Genomic DNA, 20,130 nt, shown 5'->3' with positions numbered 1-20,130 from the left:
CTTTTCACTGATGGCAGACATCTTTATGGAAGTAATGCTGTTGTTGTTGAAGCAGGGTTTTAGGAGCATCAACGACTAAGGCCATACTGCTCCGTGTATAACTGTAAATTGCGTGTGTTCAGAGATCGATTTTCTGTTTGCTGAACGAAAAACCCGAGTTTTCGGGAGAAAAAAACACGATACTCTCGCCTGAGACAGACGAACTCCGCTACGTTGTGTAAAAGGCCGATAAAAATTCCTCACGTCATCGACGGGACTCGAACTCGGGTCTTTTCCACCCGGTGTAGGGAGAACGGCGATCCTACTAACTGTGCTACCCACGCGGGCTGGAGGTAATGAGGAAGACGCCATCCAAACACTCTTCACAATCTTATCAGATATACATTGAGTAGCCACTTTATTAGATACATACACCTACTTAATAACCAATAGCTTCCCAACTATATCCCTTCAGAACAATCCGGATTTGTGGTGGCATGGACTCAACGAGAGGCTGAAAGCCATTCATGTTGATCCAACTGCTTCCGACAATGTTGCGAACTGGATGCTTAAGGATCATTTCTCCAAAGAGATCATTCTACCTCATCTCACAGGTGCTCAACTGGAATAAGATCTGTGACTATGCGGGAAGGCCATCGCAGTAAGCTGAGTTCACTCTCATTTCCTGGAAACAGTTCTGTACAATTCTGTGACACAGACTTTGTAACACGGAGCATTATCCTGTTGAAAGAGTCCATTCCCAGATGGATACACTGCAGGCATGAAAGGATGCGCCTGGTCAGAAACAATTTCTGGACAACTTGTGGCAAATATTGCTCCACTGGAATCAAGGGGCCCAAGTGGGCCACGACAACATTCTCCACACCCTTACATCACCTGTACTGTTGAAGTCATCTGGAAAGTGGGTTCGTTGGCTTACGCTGTTTTTGCCATATTCTGGTTTTCCCATCAGCGTGAAACAGCAGTGAACGGGATTTGTCAGACCAGGCAACGTTACAATCATCGACTATTAAGAGTTGGCGTTCTTGACCCTACTGAAACCAAATCTTCTTACTTTTTGCTGAGGAACCCAGTTCGGTCGTTTAATGTGATACCCCATCAGTTACAAGGTAAGGCGAATTGTGCGTTGGGAAATGTCTTTTTTGATTATCGCTGTTCTACTGGGCTGGGTTATTATTTAACAGAATAGGGTAGGATGCCCTTCTGTTACCATACACAAACCTTGTCGTCCTCTGTTGGTGTCTCTCTTTAACTTGTTGTTTCCGACCACAGGATCGCCATTGGCTGGATGTTCCTGCTAGGGCACAGTGGGATCATCCAGCAGACATAGGTGACAGATACAGTGCCATCAGCGGTTACTGGACCAATTTCGATTTACCTGACACACAGTCGTATGTGAAAATCGGTTGCAGTTTCCGAGACACTCATACCGCCTCGTCTGGCGCCGACTGCCAAAACTACTTCAAAGTCACTTAAAGCTTTTGCCTTGTTCATTCTCACACAAAAATTTCACAAATACGGCATCCTTTCATCTACTCACCTGCTTGATATCACATGGTACGAATACGTGATACTGAAGAGTCAAACTCCATTTCATGAAAAGAGCAGATATACCTAATAAAGTGGCCCATTCAGTGTATATCGATGTATCAGTGGATGATTCAGTGTATTTTTTCCACTACTAAAATTCGAATTTTTAGCAAGCAAACCGCAAACATGCGGAAATATACTTTTACTCAAGCTAAACAGGAAGAAATCTAGAACAGATATGCTAAGAATACAAAAGACATTAATTATTAGAAAAATGAATGAAGGAAATAAAATTTCCTTGAACGTAGAACACATATATATATATATATAAATAGGTATGTTAAGGAACGAAATCCGAAACTACACTTCACTCCCAAACAACAGGAACATGGTGGACGATACAAACATCAGGGTTATTGAAGAAACCAAAGACAAGTTTCTTATAATTAAACCAGAAAATAGCTCTATCAGCAGAAAAAAAATCATAGGTTTGTCGACACATTTGAAGTTTATTTATTCATTTAAAAATATTAGTTACACATTCTTTTTGGATTTACATTTAAAACGCATCGGGAGCGGCACTAGCCCACTTATATTGGGTAACGTAGGACAATATATTACCCAATAATGGCTTTAAATAACGTTTATATGGTTTTGTTTACCTACAGCATATTTTAAAACGTATCATTTTTATTTTATTCCAAAATAATTGACCGTTATTTCAGAATTAGCAAGCTACATACCTAGCATGCCTGCGTACATGGATTTAGTGCTCAGAAACAAAAGTTTAATCTCGTATGCCTGTCCAAATGCACTGCTATGCAAGCGCGGTGGGTTCTTAGCAGTGGACTTTTAACGCATAAAATGAATAACGTTTCAGCCGACAAGGTACATGTTCAATATAATTAAGCTTAGCAAAGATTTCTTAGACAAATTTCAGCTTGCTATCCCTCATCATAACAAACGAACCAAAGTTTTGTAACTTATATTAGTCGATAAGCTGCTGTTAATTTAGTCATCGTACTGCAATTGTAGCTGTGGAATTGTAGGGGTCGCAGTTCAATTGATGATTGTGCACACAAAGCCGGCTGTCTATACTTGTACAAAACGCCCTGAAGGGCACATGGGCCAATGCAAGATATGGTTCATCTTTACAAACCTGCAATTTCATATTCAGGAATGAGCGTCTGTTTAGCTGTCATGGTAATCCAGTACCATGGAAACAACCGAAACCATCTACTGCGCAGCTAGTGGCTGAATGACGTCAACAAAATAACATTCGACAGTACTCGATACGACAACAACATTCCACAGTCGGCATTGTTCGCTGTGAGTGCGAAGGGTACGAGATGTTTCTGAAGGGCAGGTTCACGGTTACAAGAGCATCAAGTTGGGCCATTCCTTAAAGAGCTCGAGTCCAGTGGGGACGTCTTGGAAGCACGACAAACAATAATTTCCAGCTAAACTCGCTCGCGTGGGTACAACCAATTACCAGCAACTCCAGACCTACCGGATGTATGGAATAGAACGGTAAGTAATCGTGCAAAACAATAATCTAATCAGCAGCTCAATGAATATTTGAGTCAATACAGCCTTGATTCCGTTTCAGCGTAGTCACTATGCATGGGTATCCAGCCACTTGAGAAATAAACAGGTGGTTGCTAATAGCAGTGAAGGTCAAGGTATATCCAACGGTATTTAGTACTCGATACGAGGGATTATGTAGTATTTCTTCGGCAGAAATTTTATTATGGTACGGGATATCGGTCCCAGGCGCTTGCGATTTCTGTATCTAACAGTCTATTATTGCTTACATAGGATAGAATAAGTCCTTATTTTTTTTTCCCTAGGCTAACATCAAAAGGTATTTTAACACGAAAGCAGCTAATTTTGTTAGGATTGGCTTGTGCATGTTTCTAACTATAAATCTTGTATAATGTCTTCCATTGCTTTTACATTATTTCCTTCAGTTTTCACTACCATTCTGAGAGAACAAAGGAGGAGTCATCCCCTTGCACTCGTTGCCATAGTTACCACATTACAGCCAGAGCCATAATATTAAAAGTTGCTATTCTTCGACCGCCTGGAACCTTAATCTGATAAAATACTGCATTTTATTCCCAATACCAGTTGTTTCAATGCGTTATTATATGTGCACTAGTTTGATCCACCCTCTCCCCTTCTACTGAGTCCCCAGATCGAAATGACATTAAAGCTGACAGGTATTAAAAACCCAAAAGCCTTCTGCATATTCTTGGAAGTATTTGTCTGCTGTCAGCAGATCTGTGTATGTGTGTTTCTGACACAAAGTTTTACCTCTGGAACTATCCGCCTACTCGAACACACCCCCCTCATGAATTCATTAAACGACTCTAGGCGGCACGGGATGACAAAGCACCTTTTGTCGACTGTGTACAAGACAACATCAAAAATATCCGCATTGAAAATTAGAGTGAATGCCTTGTTTCGTAGAAGCGTTTCAGTTTTGCAGATATCAATAACGAAAAGCCACCGAAAGGGGCATCGTTACCAAGTGTAGGTTTACTTCGGCGCTTTCAAATGCTGTACACCGGTGTTCAAGTCTTCATCTTCAACTAGAAGACTTACCTTCAGTAAACTAGAACCTAAATTCATGACCTTCAGTAAACCGAACGAGTAACGTAGATTGTAAGAAGAGAAAGAATAAGAAAGCAATAAATATAATCGAGGACTTTTATCCATTGAAGGAATCCGAAACAAATATTTAATCTATCTAGAAAATACAGTGTATAACTCGTTCAGAAACCATGGATAACGTATATCGGTCTGGGTTAAAACACTGCAACTTAAAGGAAAAATAGATAACTATTTATATTTTATATTTCTCCGTAGAGAAGGGCATTAACGTTTTAAAGAACGCATTACTATATTGAAAAGTAATATTTTCAAGGTATGAAAGTCTGATACGAACTCAAATAAGAAATTCGATTGAAATCGCAATAACTTATTTTATTTATTGTTTTTTTTTTTTTTTTTTTTTTTTTTTCAACCCAAAAACCACAATAAAAAGAAACTGAATAGGCAACTACTAATCCCGAGTAACTTACAAAAATACTTCGAAAATAAATTTAGAAAAAAAAAAAAAAAATCCATAAAACTACCCAAAACAGTAGTATCGACTTACGGAGAAGAAAATTTGTGCAGATTCGTTTCAAAGCTTACTTTCAGGCATTCATTTCATAATACAGACACAGCCACAGACAATTCTTTAACTTTGTGAGCGAAGTAAATTACAAAGATGCAAGATAGAACAAAACATTACAGAGAGAGAGAGAGATCGTTTTCGCTAATGATGTCTTGAAAGAACTAGATGCGAAGATGTTTGGTTCTTTGAAAATGGGCTGAATACACTGGACAAATATTTCCCGTCTCTCTCTCTCTCTCTCTCTCTCTCTTATTAATTAATGCACAGATCTTCGCAAAAGACAAAGAGATGAGGTTATTGCACAGCCAAGGTACTCATTTACGAACTGTAAGCATTCTGTTATAAATATTTATCATTCATCTGATATGTTCTCCAACTAGCATTAAATGTTAATTGTTCACGGTGGTAACATTGTTTTAAACATGTTATGACAACGTAAAACTCGCCTTATGCAACCCAACTGATCTAAGTAGAAATTATTATAGAAAAAGGATCTTTTCTTCTTAAATTTTCTTCTCTGACGGACTTTATACGTAGGATGGAATTAATAAATAAACTCTCATTGCGCTCCTGCAGCCTCAAAGATAGAGGTGTTTTTATCCTTTATACAAGGGATGAAGGACATTTGCTGCTTTTATAAATTCTTCATTCTGATTTCCGCTAAGTTAAATATATATTTGATATTACCATGTGCAGTTAAATAAAGAAAAGGTCAAGTCATTACAGTTCCTTCAGCTGTGGTTTGTTGTGCCCGGCATGGGTCTTAATAATGTCGACGCCAAGAGGCAGCGAACTGATGGTTAGTTGAATCGAATCAGCTCTTATAATGAAAATAAAATGCATTCTCGTCAACAGCGCCTCGCGACCACGGCGTACACTCCCAAATGTGTGTATAAGAAAGTAGAATCGGTGCTCCCAGTTTACTCACAGGAGAAGTCGCTGTAATTTTTTTCGCATAATGTAAACAATACCAGTACATTTCCTCTAATATCTTGGTATAAATAATTCCTCTAATCATCGACAGAGGGAGATGAGATTTTTCTCATACGATATCTTATCAACCAGTTTAACGTACTACTGTAATTATAGACGACAGGTCAAGCAGTTCTGACTGTCCACAAGATTCTTCTGCTCCATCCTAAAGGGAATTATGTTGTAAAATTTTAATTCAGAGAAATGCACTATAAGATATTCTTATTACCATTCATAAAGGGAGAGTTAGTCCGGATCTTAAGTAATTCGAAAAGAAAGTATCTTAATTCAAAGTCGCAACATTCCACAAACAATGAATGAACTAAACAATTTGGCCTTCAGCGATTTGCAGACATGCAAGAGTTTCCCACGGACTTATTGTGAAGTCAAAGCACGCGAATTTGTATTGAGATGTTCTCCAACAAGGCTCAGGGAACAAGGTTGAATACTATGGTGATGTACACCTGAAATATTATATTAAGCTTAAAATGCTGTTTACAACATAAAGGTCAACCTGGAGTTTGTCACGAATGGCTTGACGTGATCTGCATGCTGCTGCATTGTTATGCAGACTAAAATGCTAATCTCACACCCCTCCAAAGGAGCGGAGGCACCTGTTAGAGTTCTGTGGTTGTAATGATCTGCCCCTGGAGTCGTCAAGAGTGATAAACAGATGAGAAAGACAATTAATTATGGATCATTAGACACGCGAGGATGCTAATTAGCAGATTCTTCTGACTCGCAGTGCTGCCTGGAAGTTTATTGAAAGATATGGGAAGAACAAATAAAAACTTGCACACATTCGAATTCGATATGCTTAGGAACTGCTATCTTTTACCTAAAGTATATTTTTGTTTACATTTTCTTAAATATGATTTATTTATGGAGCCGCTAACCACATCTGCGTTTAATGACCCGGAAGGTAAACAGCTTTCACTATGTAATCATTATTTTGAAGACTGTTAGGAGAGCCAAAATCGGTTTTTCCCCCACGTTAGTTGTAAAGGAGGTTTCTCCTTTACAGCTAACGACATCTCCATCAATTGTTAGCCTAGGCTACAGTGCGTGATTTTTGAAATGGTTTGAAAACATTCGTAACGAACAGGTTAACTTTTCTGCCATAAAGGGAAAATTTCTGTCTAATAAAAGGAATTAAAAACAACAAAAAAATAAAATAAAACATAATTACGTAAACAAACGCGAACTAATGTAATTACTGAAATTTCCAGCAGGGTATAATATTAATCAGTTGTTGACAACGATTGACATCAATGACTTTTTTCAATAAGTCCTCTACCGTAATTCATTTGTAAATTATAGCAGAACTTTTATTACGGCTTTAAACAAGATTATGCTTAAAGAAACAGGCTCATTACTTAAAATAAGCATTTGAGGATTTTCCACTTTCTAATCTCTTCCCTTTTCTGTTTTCGATGATGTAATTATTTCAGTTCCTGAACTTAAATTTCAAATAGGGTTTTATTTTTTAACTTAAATTTTAACAAGGCTTTATTATTAATATGTATATAATGTAAGGGAAATAAATTTTGTGAGAATATGTTAATTTAAATTCTTAAAAAATAAAAATCAAAATTAAATAAAAAATACATTTTTAAATTAAAATATCTCTATACATATGCTTTTTACATTGTATATATCACCTTTAAAAAAGAGAACTAAATAATTGTTATTTTTAGAAAAATTACTATTATCATTATTATTATTCTAAAACAAAATTACTGCAGTTTTCGACTTGCGCCACTAAAAAGGGCTATTCGACACTAAATGGACATTCGTAACATAAATGCAGATCGTGGAGTACACGGAAAAAGAAATCTCCAAAATTTTTCCATCTGAACAAGTTAAATCCAGAGATGAAGGGATTTCGTCAACTATCTTTTTATTGGCCGGAGGAAAAATTCCTGCGAGAAGCTGTATTACACAAAATGCAGTTTCTGCGTAGTTTCGCAAAGCTTCCAGATAGAAACTATCTATGAATGATGAAAGAGCTCAGAACAATGACTTAAATGGATTTTATTCGAAAAATATGCTTCATCTCGATGCATAAAGGCCAATTTGAGCCATTCACAACAAATGATAACCTTGTATTGTCGTTGCCTTACCGCTCTATAGAAAAATGGGTGATTAACTTGAAAAATGGAAGAATATTTGAATTTAGCCTCCATTCCGCGACATTGGCAACGGTTTCCCCTTTTAGAAGTCCGAAATGGTATTAAGTAACACTTACCACGATGCATATTGAAGATAAAATTGTCATTATGCCAGTCATTTAGCAGCCATTGTTAGAGCCAGCCACGCGCCACCTGGCTGGAAATGAATTACTCATCCTAATGATGTGCATGGGCTCATCTGCACACATATTTTTACTCAAATATGAAATGCATGTGGTAGGTTTATTCAGGGAAACGGACATCGGAAATAGAAAAGCTAAAAGTGACATAAAAAGAATATTGCAATACCCATTACGGAATTATGCAGCTATCGTAACAATAATTCGTTTCATCCTTGTTATCTTATTAGCGATAGAAAGAATTAATAGATAAGGCATTTAGTGTCAACGATAATAGTTTTAAGTACTTTGAACGCTGCTGTTGATGAGGATGCACTGGAATGCCATGAATATTACTCCGAAAACACTTCAAGGTAGCAAATAACGAAATGTGAAGTGGGATTAACTGGAAATGGGTTACAGGGCAATGGACAATCTCATCAGCGAACATATAATTATTTTGCGATGAAGGCAGACTGCATTTCAACTTTGTTAACAACTAAGTAGAATATTAAATTGTGATAAATATTATTATGCTTCGCTATAAATTTATTTTTATGCTTTTAAAACTTTTATGAATTTTGTTATTTATTTATATGGCCCACGTTTAAGAATTTACTGGACATTTTCTAGATACACTGATAGCAGATATTTCCGACAGTCGTTTATTTTTCTATTTTAATCTCATATATTTGAGACAGTAAAATAGAAAATAAATCAGAGATGACTAGAAATTTTTGTTTGACCTACAGAGTAACAAAAATAATTGATTTCGAGAGCTGTTGAGGTCTAGACTAGACGGTTTAACCGTCTCCACAACCAATATTCAGAAGAATAACCAGACCAATCGACTAGAGATGTTTCACATACACCAACCACTTGTAGACATTCATTTTTTTTGTCATGCACGATAAACTGCTCATTTATATCGGATGTCGTATACACAGATGGAAGGTTATCTGATTTCTATTCAATATAAATCAGATGAATGAGATTTTTTCAACTGGAAAATATTTTACGTAAAGATTATTTATATTTTTGTAACAACAACAGCTGTCACTTTCTAGTTATAAGTTTTGTAATTTACATTTATGCATTTAATTTAGTCATAATAGTACACTGGTAAAATAAACTGAACCGAATTTATCAATCCGAACATACAACTGGGTGATTCAACTGTTGGTTACCAAAGCTCACTTAAGCCCAGGATTTCATTCCGGTGACGTTCCAAAGCATGTTTTGCATAATATGTAAGAGAGACTGTGTGTGTGTGTGTGTGTGTGTGTGTGTGTGTGTGTGTGTGTGTGTGTGTGTGTGTGTGTGTGTGTGTAATATGTATAATACATGCACTGTGATTACTTCAGTCATTATTTACACATTTCAAAGTTTTATTATCTGCGATTTCTTTTATTACCCCTACTGTATTTTAACGCTTCAATCACAGAACAACTTATTTATTCGGAGTTCGTTTTTTAGAAACATGTTTTCTTATATACTATTCCTTTATAGCACACAACATTCACGTTATTTCCACCATAGACCAAACGTGACGCAGTATGGTTTGGCTGCCAATGCTCCATAAAAACCAAACAACACCAACTCAACCGTAGACCTTGTTTTATGCTTCTAGAACTGTAGACTTTATTATCCGAGATGTTTTACTATAATGTACAGTTAGATTTTATGGCTTCCAATTTTATTTTATAGATCTGTAACGCACGTAGTTATTTTAATCGTACCGAATTTCTTTATTTTAATTACTAAATATGTTTTCGGGTGCATTTGTTTGTTTGTTCCGTAAAGTTTTATTTTTAAGTAAGTTTAATTTCTAGCAAATAGACATGTTTTATGCAATGATCTTTTCAATAGGAAAATAGTTAACTTTAAGTATCCCCCCCCCCCTCCTTTCAAGTATGCTGCTTGAAAGAAGTTCTTTTACACTGTCATAATTAACCCGCGGAAACAATCCATCATTTTTAAGTTAGTTATTTGGGTTCCTGGGTGATGTCGATGTTGCTCATATATGGCTTGTCGCCATATTCAAATTCTTAATAATTAGTTTCAGATTGGGGGGAGGGATTCTTTTCTGCCGCGGAAGTTATCTTCTGCGAATTCTGCGAATGCCCATTTCACACCCTGGTCACGATGCTATTCAGGAGTTACTGACGAAAAATTCAAATCTGAGGGAAGTATGGAAAGGCATTTTTATTTCTCTAATTATAATTTATAATTACTGTGATTTCAGTTATTACTGTTTTTCGTTGTGATCAAATGAATGACAGTGCCGTTAATATTTCCACACTGTGATGTTAACTATTTCCAGCACACCAGTGTGTGTGTGTGTGTGTGTGTGTGTGTTTAACAATACACACACACATTATAACAATAATTTTATTAGTGTTATAATATTATTGTTATAATATTTAATTATAACAATAATATTTTTAACATACTGAGTTAAAAATATTGTTATAATGTGTTGACATTATAACAATATATAATGTCAACACTCGAAAACAAAGAAAGAAAGAAAGAATAGTAGGTATATATCATTTTCTATCCAAGATGCTAGGTTGCGATGTATCTTAACAGGAGTACTAAGTCACAAGAGACATTTTTATATTTCTAAGAAGGATACGAAAAGAGCAGTTATTTTCAACAGAACGTTTGGTAAGAGTATCACGTTGAATGGGGACAAATAACAGCAGCAAACCATAAAAAGCAGAATTTCCTTTTTATTAAATTCCTCAGGACAAACTGATTCACGTCTTCGTTAAAACATGTGTAACCGATGTTTTCCAAAAATTACAGAAGTTTTAGCGGATTTCTTTTCTTAGATGAGCACCTTATTTTTGCTAAGGCTAAATCAGAAAAATACATAAAACATTATAGGCAGGCTTGACAAAGTTTCAGACACTTGAAAAATTTTTGATGAAAGCACTACCGTTATTTTCCTTTAATTTTTAATTCTAATTTACTACGATTTCCTCGTATTTTGGGAGCCAGTGTACCCATACTTGGATGCGTAAGAGTTATGGTACTTTTATACCAAATTGTTGAAAACGAATTCCTCATGTCACCACAGTAGGAACTGCATGTTCATAGAGCTCTGTACGCTTCAGCAAATCCATTAATGATAATCTTCCATATTACGCATCGCAACATGAATGGATTGAAAACCATCTAGCCATGAGATGGAAGGATAATCTGTGATTTCTCGCTTGGGTAAACACTTCATTACATGGAACTCGTATCTTACAGTCGCTTCGGGTTAAAGTTACGCAACACAATAAAATAAAACTTGGTAGTTAGATACGTGGTATGGAATTACAAATCCTCAATATTATTCCATAATCCCCATAGACTGATTATCACTACACACACACACATAGATAAATACATACAGAGAGGTCTTTATAGCAATAAAAGAAAGATTACACTTCCGAGGTATTATGAAAAAATAACTGCGCAGCAGAAACTGCGTAGAAGTCACAAATCCCGGGAGAGCGATTTTGGGGTATTGGACGATTAGTTGTGAAGTTATCATCCATGAAACATAACATCCTCTATTACTCTTTTTTTTTATTTATTTATTTTTTTATTTTGGCTTGCTGCCTGCGCCACGTCTATTTTCCATGCGAATTATTTCCCGTCTAATTTCCACTAATCCCATGCGAACTCTTCTATAATTCCATCCGCAATCCATGTCTTTAGTATCCACTGCAATCATTGTGTTGATTTTAAGCGTAAGTGGGTTATGGCTACTGGAGCACAGCAAAATAAAAAAGTGATTAATGTTAACAGATTCAATCTTTTTACCTTTAGGTGGATGGTGGACTACGACGGGAATATTCGATGAAAATTTTTTTTTCTAATTTTGTTAAATTTTGAAACAAAATTTTGAAATTTTGTTTCAAAATTTTTTCTAATTTTGAAAAAAACAATTAGTTTTGAATTTCCTCAGTAGCCCTGCAAAGTTGCGCCTTCTCTGACAAATTCTTGTAAACAAGCGTTTCTCCCGTCTAAAATAAAATTGTATATCATACTGAGTTAAAAACGATTATCTAAATAATATTGACTAAAACTATAACTGGAATGATTAAAGAATATACTTGAACTCTTAAAAAACTTTGATCTCATATTCCCTTTGATGTCATCTTCCAATTTTAGAATTTTACAAAACAATATTTGAAAGTTTACAAAAAAAAAAAAAAAAAAAACTTCACATAATCAGTTGTTTAATGAGAATTAAATATCTGTCCCAAACTCAAATACAGTTCAATTTTGAATGCAGTAATACTTATCTCTTAAAATAATTATTTTAAAAATCACCCGCTTCCATTGCGAGATCAAAAACATTCACGGCTAACATAAATCATCCACGAACATCAAACCAAGTGATGGAGATCCCCACAACATACGTTGTAGCGCTATGTTCGAAACTGTCATGAAGACAAATCACATTTGAAGCAAATTATGTCTCAAAGTGCGCGTGCACACCTGTGAATGGACCAATGAGAATGAAATGAAGTCCTTGTCGTGGTAACAACATCCATAATAAAATTATTTTATCTCCCATAATGCGCTGCGACTAATGGTATTAACACCGTTGTCCCTCACCTAGAACTAAGAAAGGCGTAACCGCGGGTAGCTTGTATGTTGGCGATAAAAGGATCCATTTTGTCGTGGCAATGGGGTAGATAAATTGTGTTTCGTCGATTGAATGCATCCCCTGGGGCTCACGTGAAAACATTTCTTTGTCTAAAGATAGAAGTGTAGCCTCTCCTTACACATCGTCAGAGTGAGTTGTTTGTCTATTGAGATGCTCCTTTAAAAACTTCTCACACCGTTGTTTGGGGTTCCGTCGCTCTGAAAACAGAGATTTATTGGCACCGTATTTAATCTCCGCGCTTCAGGGATTAGGGAAAAGTAATCAAAAGAAAGACAGGAACTTCTTTGCACCACGTCAAAGATTCGACAAATGCGCGTGCAACTCCTTTCTCCTACCTTAGCAAAATTAATATCCCCCTTTGATCTCAGTGCAAGGAATTTCTCCACTGATAGTAAAGTTACCTACCATAGATAGGTAACTTTACTATTAGTGGAGTACAATGTCTCAACATTTCCAGGACGGATTTATTTATTTTTGTTAAACGGGAAAATTTCAGTTGAATTCATTAATAGATTTGATTAAGTCGTTTCTCCTGCTGAGGGCGACCGGACATCGCCTTTTTGTGCCTATGAAGTGAAGTGCACGAAAGGATGAGCAAAAATTAAATTCTGCTCCAATTTTTACAGTTATCAAATCATACAGTACCCCAAGTCTATAAAATAATCCGGTAAACAAATTGTTACAGGCTATGATTCTAGATCATTTTCGTGATGTCACCATAAGGTCATAAGTAACTGAACACAGCTTGTTATCGCGCCATAAACTATACTGCATAAAATATATATAAAGTAAAGGGCATCTTCGTTTTCTGATTTCTTTTGATACGTGATTTGTTTCCATATCAGATAATAAAAGTTTGTTTAATTTAAATATTCTATTTCGCCTTTGCTTACCTAACTTTTTTTCTTAAATCAAATTAGTTATAAAGTCAGTAATTTATTACAATATACTAAAATGTGATTTGGAGCTTACATTTTAACTGATCTGTACCGGCTGAACTATAAAAGAATGAGATTTGCAAACTTTCACTGATATTTGCGACTAAAAATCTTTGCATGTGTCATTCCTGGGTGATTAACTGTTCTTTAGAACTATGACTCACGGAATAAGATATTGTAAGTGAATATTAAATTTTCAGAAACAAAATGAAACTTCACAAGAAATTTTCATAAATAATCGCCACTGACCTTCTTGAATAGGAAGACATACTTCGTTCTGAACGTGTTCAGAATGCTGATGATGCAAATCATAAATTAGCAAGTCTGATGGCTCTACATCAAATATAAATCAAATTTGCAAGGACCCGATGAATAACCTTTGTACCACTCTAAAAGTCAGTTACTTATAAAAGAGACTAAACAAAAATATAAAAGGTAATAAAATCCTAGGTGTTTATGATTAAAATCAGCAGCGTTTTCACAGTTGATCTCATACTCTGCATCGTTAACGAAATATTAAGTTTAGCCTCCATAAATCTCATTTGGACACACTACCTTGTGAAACCTGTCCCGAAGAATGCGAGATGAGAAAGTCATCAATATATACGAAAAAAAAAAAAAAAAAAAACAGTGAGACCAAAAACAGTGAAGGATTTCCGACCTATCTCCATTGGGGCTTTCCTTAAACTGTTTTAACGAGCCATTCTTGCACAGACAATTGACCACTGCTTCCATCATAAGCCTCCACATCTGCATTCGGTGATCCCTGTGTGGTCTACTATTACCAACCTTGAAACGCTCTTCCGCACAGAAGTAGCCATTAACAGTAAGGTGCAGCTGGATATAATCTTTCTTATATCCAGTCTGCATACGACAGAATCGCTGTTCCTGTTTTGTTAACAATATTAAAGAATTACTGTACTTCAGAATAACAGGCCCCTTCTCACGGTGCTGACGAAGATCTTATAAGAGAGACATCTCATCATTCACCAACAATTCCAATGCTGTTTTATTGTCTTATGAGGAGTCCCTCCAGGGGAAGTGTTGTCAGCTGCCCTTTTTTGCTGCAGCTTTGGAACCTATTGTCTCCAGAAGCCGTAACATATTATCATATACAGACGACGTTAAACCTCTGACAAACCTGAGAAAGCACAGTCTTCCGGAATGCAATGGAGAAAATCTCGGACGTCAATAGTTATTTAAAATTAATCGGGCTGTAAATAACTCCATCTAAATCGGTGAAGATTATCTACACTAAAATGAGGAGGAAGATCCCCCTAACGTTACAATTAGTGGCATCTTAATTCGGAACGTCGATTATCAGAGAGACCTTAGTTTGGTATGGGACAGAAACCGTTCGTTCCAACATAATTTTAGAGAAGCGAAAAATAAATATCTTACACAGTTTTGATTGCGCAAAAAGAACTGGTTGGGTTTCGCAATATAAACTACTCACATATTTTTTGTATAGAGCTGCATCACCCCGTTTGCTCTTTATGCTTCAGAAATTTCGCCATCGACCCCACCAACATATATCTGAAACAGTACATCGGGCTGGAGTACTGGATACTAAGATGGCTTAATCAAATAGCTGGAAACTTCCTCACTATCACCAAGGTGGCCTTACTCCCACTCCTGGAAACAACCTCACGGATGCTTACAATTACCACACGGAACATCGTTACCCTCGCTAAAATTATTACAGGAAGGCACAATGTTCCGGACATCCACAGACTCGTTAGTCAAGCAACCTAAGCCCAATAGAAGAATTACAGACCAGTAAAGAGCTCAATTATATTCTTCTCTTGAACAGCTGGGCTGTTGGAGTAACATGTTCCCAGTTAAATACTCAGATTTCAACGATAAGGGCATTGATCTTCGGAGGATATAAGAAGAGAGAGGACACAAAAAGATGGTTTTTGGAGAAACTTATGCTATACTACAATTCTAAAGTACTATCGCTTAATGAACTTATATGCTTTTTTTTTTTTTTTTTTTTATACATAGTAAAAGAATAGGTTTTAGAATTAACCAATACTGTAAAGTGTTGGGTTTAGCAATGTAAAATGTATATTTTAAATATATGTGCATAACCTTCTTTATTGCCCTCTTAGTACAGGGTGGCCATAATTAAAGTATCCCTATTCAGAGCTCTCTGTAGCTCTAAGTTATAAGCGGAATGCCACCAAAATTATGAAGTAAACTGGTCAAGGCATGGGGAGAAGGATCCCGTGAAAAAAAAATTTGTTCCAAAATCTGCCGATAGCATGGCGCTGTACAAGAGGAAAGACATGACAAAGTACCAACAAATAAATAACTAAGACAAACCTTAATGAAATTACAAATTTTTATTTGTGCTCTTTGCAAAAAAATAGGAAGAAATTGAATTGCACTAAAGTTTTAAATCCAAACTAAAAAATAAGACACCTAAGAGAGCAGAAAATTTGCATAAATGTGAGTTAATTTAATTTTCTCAGCAGCAGAGAGCTATAAAGGTATACAACGCGAACATCGCAAGCGCATTCTGTAAGTTTACTGTTACCATTATTCCTCAACTGCAGCAAAGAGGATGCCTGGATGAGACAATTTTTATGGAAGATGGGGCTCCTCTTCATATCGCATGACCAGTACAGCAGCTTCTTCGGTATCACTTTACTGCAGTAAGAATCATTAGTCATTTGTTTCCCATTGCATGGCCGTCACGTTCGCCTGACCTTACACCGTGGGAATTTTGGCTGTGGGGTCACCTCAAGGGCCAAAGTCTATCGAGGCAGCGTCCTTAACCTGGCTGTCTTAAAGGACAACGTAACGCAATGTGCGGAACATTACTCCAGAGATGTTGCATTCTGCAGTGGAGCACACTGTGCATCTAATGCAATTTCTGTTCCAGAACAATGTTAATCACATCGAAAACCAACTCCACCATCAGCGACATCATCGCCCATCGGGAGTAAACTGTGAGTGAGTTTGGAGCTGTGAAACCATTTCCTCTGACAGTTTAGTTGCTTCTTTCTGGTTGGGTTTTTTTTTTTTTTTTTTTTCCCCTTTGCAAAGAGCACAAATAAAAATTTGTAATTTCATTAAGGTTTGTCTTAGTTATTTATTTGTTGATACTTTGTCATGTCTTTCCTCTTTTACAACGCCATATTATCCCCTATCGGTAGATTTTGGAACTCCCCCCCCACGGGATCGTTCTCCCCATGCCTTGAATAGTTTACTTACTAATTTTGGTGGCATTGCGCTTATTCCTTAAAGCTACAGAGAGTTCTGAATACGGATACTTAAATTATGGCCACCCTGTATATGAATGTTCTGTCGGGGCCAATGTAATTTATTTACTGAATAAACAAATTCAATGTGAGTAAAAAAATTAAAATAATTAAGAAGTACACTTAAATAATACCTACAGAAGGTGGAAACATGTCAGACCAAGTGATTTTAAACGATTAAAATTATCAATTTAATCAATAAAACTGTTCCCCCAAATTTTCTTGGGTTTGCAATTTATGTCAATGAATGTCATTCTGACTTAACTCTACTATGAATATTAAATCAAGTTAATTCAATATTATAATACTGAATTAACCTACGACAATCACACTAAGTTATTTTATTTCTGCTCAATGTACGATGGGAGCATAGGCTTCAGGCAACTTGCCATTATTTCTGAAAAGCCAAACTCGGAAGGAAAATGTTGCACAGAAGTGGCTAACAAATTATTCACGTTTCGTGACACTTTTTTGTTCATAGTGTGACGTTACTTCATCAGCAACAAACGACTCCTGATAGTGTATAACAGCGAGGTCTAAAATTTGTCAATTCGTTCATTATGGGTTCCTTGGGCAAATGAATCGTGTGTTCATTTTCCATGCAAATGCACGCCGGTTATCTACAAATATCGCAACTGTAACAAAAAATTTCTCACAAACTTTCAAAAATTTTGACATACGTTATGTGTTCGTTGTTCATAAAGCAACATCTTCGCATGTCCAGTACAAAGCCAACTTAATTCGACATGGGACGCACTGTATGTCTTCCATCACGAAATGAGTGAGTGCGCATGCCAGACCAATTCCTGAATACGTCTACAGTGGTACCGCTTATTATGATCACTTTGAGACACAGCTTAATTGATAATAACCGATGGAATGCAGCTGCTTAGCGTTGTTTATTGATGCAGAGCAGCAATGTGTACATAAAAAGGCGGAAGTGGACGGAGAAAAATCATGAAATCATGCAATATAAAACACTTTAATTTGACTGTCCACTATTTCTTCGAGAAAGTCACGAATAAAAAATAATAATAATAAATATCACACTACGATCACCCGGAACATTAGTTCAACTACCCAAGTGTATGGGTAGTTGAACACCCAAGTGTTCAACTACCCATACACTTGGGTAGTTTTCCTCCTTGTAGATTGACATTTCTTTTACAGTTTTCAATGTTCATTTAACAGCAAAACTTTAAACCATTAGACTTTTGTTGTAAACGCAAGGGTAGTTGAACACCCAAGTGTTCAACTACCCTTGTTTTGCTGGACGAAAATCCCGAGTTTCCGGGGAAGGGACCTTGCTATCTATTCCTGAGACCGACTAATTCAGCTACCCAATGAAAAAAACTTATATAAAAGTTCCTCGCGTCATTGATGGGATTCGAATTCGGCCTTTCCCACCAGGTGTGGGAAGGACGGTGACGATGCCACTGTGCCACTCGCGCAGACAAGTTACCAATAAAGATGAAACTATCAAAATGTTTCTGGAAATCCCATCAGCCCATTAAAAGCAAATACAGAAATCAAGAATTAGAAAATGGTTAGTGCGCTACTGTAAAACAGTCAGATTAACAGGAATAAAACACAGCACTTTCTCTCACGTAGGGAAACACTGACAAACATAATAAGCTGCACGCAACAGAAGCAACTGGATAAGCAACGTGTTGGAGTTCAAAAATAAATCGGAATTTTAAGTAATCTAAAGTGGCTGAGTTAGTCGGCGTCATGCGAAGGTTGCATGGTTTTTTCTCCCGGAAACTCGAGAAAAAAAAATACATCAGACTTTTCATCCAGCAAACAGACAAATCGACCACAGAACACACACAATTTACAGATATAATATATACGGCGCAAAAAGTCTAAGTCGCTGATGCGCTTAAAACTCTACAATAATAACAAAACATAATCACTTCTATTGCATATGCGTAAACCGTGACAAGGGAAAAAAAAAAAAAAAAAACAGAAGCACTGGTTACAATCAAGGATTCACAAAAGTGATAACATTATCCGTGATCACAATAAGCGGCGTAAACTATACAAAAATGCAATTCCCTCATGCACAGATATAAAATAGGTACTACATCTTTCGGTGGTTTTAGAAACTCTGATGGGAGTACAGTAAGATCAGAAACAACTTCACCGAACTTGGATTTTTTTTATTGAGTAACGGATTCGTCTTCATGGTGATGTTATTGAATTAAAAACAATGTTAGTAGTTTTAAGTCGATTAGTGGATAACAAGGTCGTTTCTAAATTGAGCGCAAACCCAGTCATTGGAGGGTACACAGCTTCCTCAAGACAACAAGACAGAAACATATAAGGCAGTGAACTTTTACTATCCCAGTACAGGTATTTAAAAAAAAAATCCTAAATATCGGACCTTTTTCGCAGTCATCCGCAAATCCGTTTGCTTTAGCTTTTTATTTCGCGATAACCAGTGTCAAACGGATTGTCCATTCTTAAACAATATGAATTTAGCACAGGATCTGACATTGAGCCAGTTATCTCGAAAACCAGCACCAGCCCCACACGATGCCTGAGAGACCTGAGGTTCCCAAACCAAGGACGAAACTGGGAATGGTTTTATAACTACTGGAAAGTTTAATTGAACGTCCTCCTAGGCACAAGCAAATGGTAAATGCAATTATAAAGAGGAAAAAAAAACGCAATTCGCTCGCTATTAGCCTCCAGAATTCGTTATTTCGAATGTTCTTGTAAGTGATTTCAACCAAAGTATTTACAAGCTCCTTGTGCGTGCATGTTTTTAACCATTCAGCGGAAGCTTCTGAATGAACTGGTAGGTCTAATGGGCGTTTACAACAAAAGTCTAATGGTTTAAAGTTTTGCTGTTAAATGAACATTGAAAACTGTAAAAGAAATGTCAATCTACAAGGAGGAAAATCTCCAATAAAGGTTCAAAGCGAATGAACGTGATATTGTAACGAATGATTGTGGTTCTCTATTCTTTATTCTAACAAACAGATCAAAACAATTATGTAAAACTCCTTCACTTCAAAATTTCAAAAATTTTAAAAATGTTATTGTCTTTGTCTCCTTATTTGTCCTCTTGGATTCTTTTAGGTATAAGGAACAGTCAAGTATAAGGAATCTCACTTTGGAAAAATAAAATTGTAAATATCTGGCAAAATTGAAATTAGGGGAAGTTACTGCTATGGGTAAAGGATATTTGAGCTGTTACCAATGATGGGATCAGCGCAATTATGATCAGCGCTCTGCTTGCACTAATATTAGTAGTCCCACATTTTTAG

General features: G+C 36.4%; 1 protein-coding gene across 5 annotated transcripts in view; it reads left to right on the top strand.

Moving 5' to 3' along the window:
• Positions 1-20,130, top strand: part of LOC150081511 (uncharacterized) — a 284,800-nt gene that overhangs the window by 5,665 nt on the left and 259,005 nt on the right. Inside the window, exon 1 of one of the 5 annotated variants that reach the window (XM_090379974.1) lies at positions 2,877-3,060. The exons of the other annotated variants lie outside the window; for them this stretch is intronic. The gene's annotated coding sequence lies outside the window, so the exon portion shown is untranslated. Of the gene's footprint in view, positions 1-2,876; positions 3,061-20,130 lie in introns of those variants that run through there. 5 annotated transcript variants of the gene reach the window in all.

Source organism: Mastigoproctus giganteus, chromosome 8 (genome assembly GCF_048544385.1).
Source record: "Mastigoproctus giganteus isolate SK-2022 chromosome 8, ASM4854438v1, whole genome shotgun sequence".
Taxonomy (NCBI): domain Eukaryota; kingdom Metazoa; phylum Arthropoda; class Arachnida; order Uropygi; family Thelyphonidae; genus Mastigoproctus; species Mastigoproctus giganteus.
This window is presented reverse-complemented; position numbering and strand designations above follow the sequence as displayed.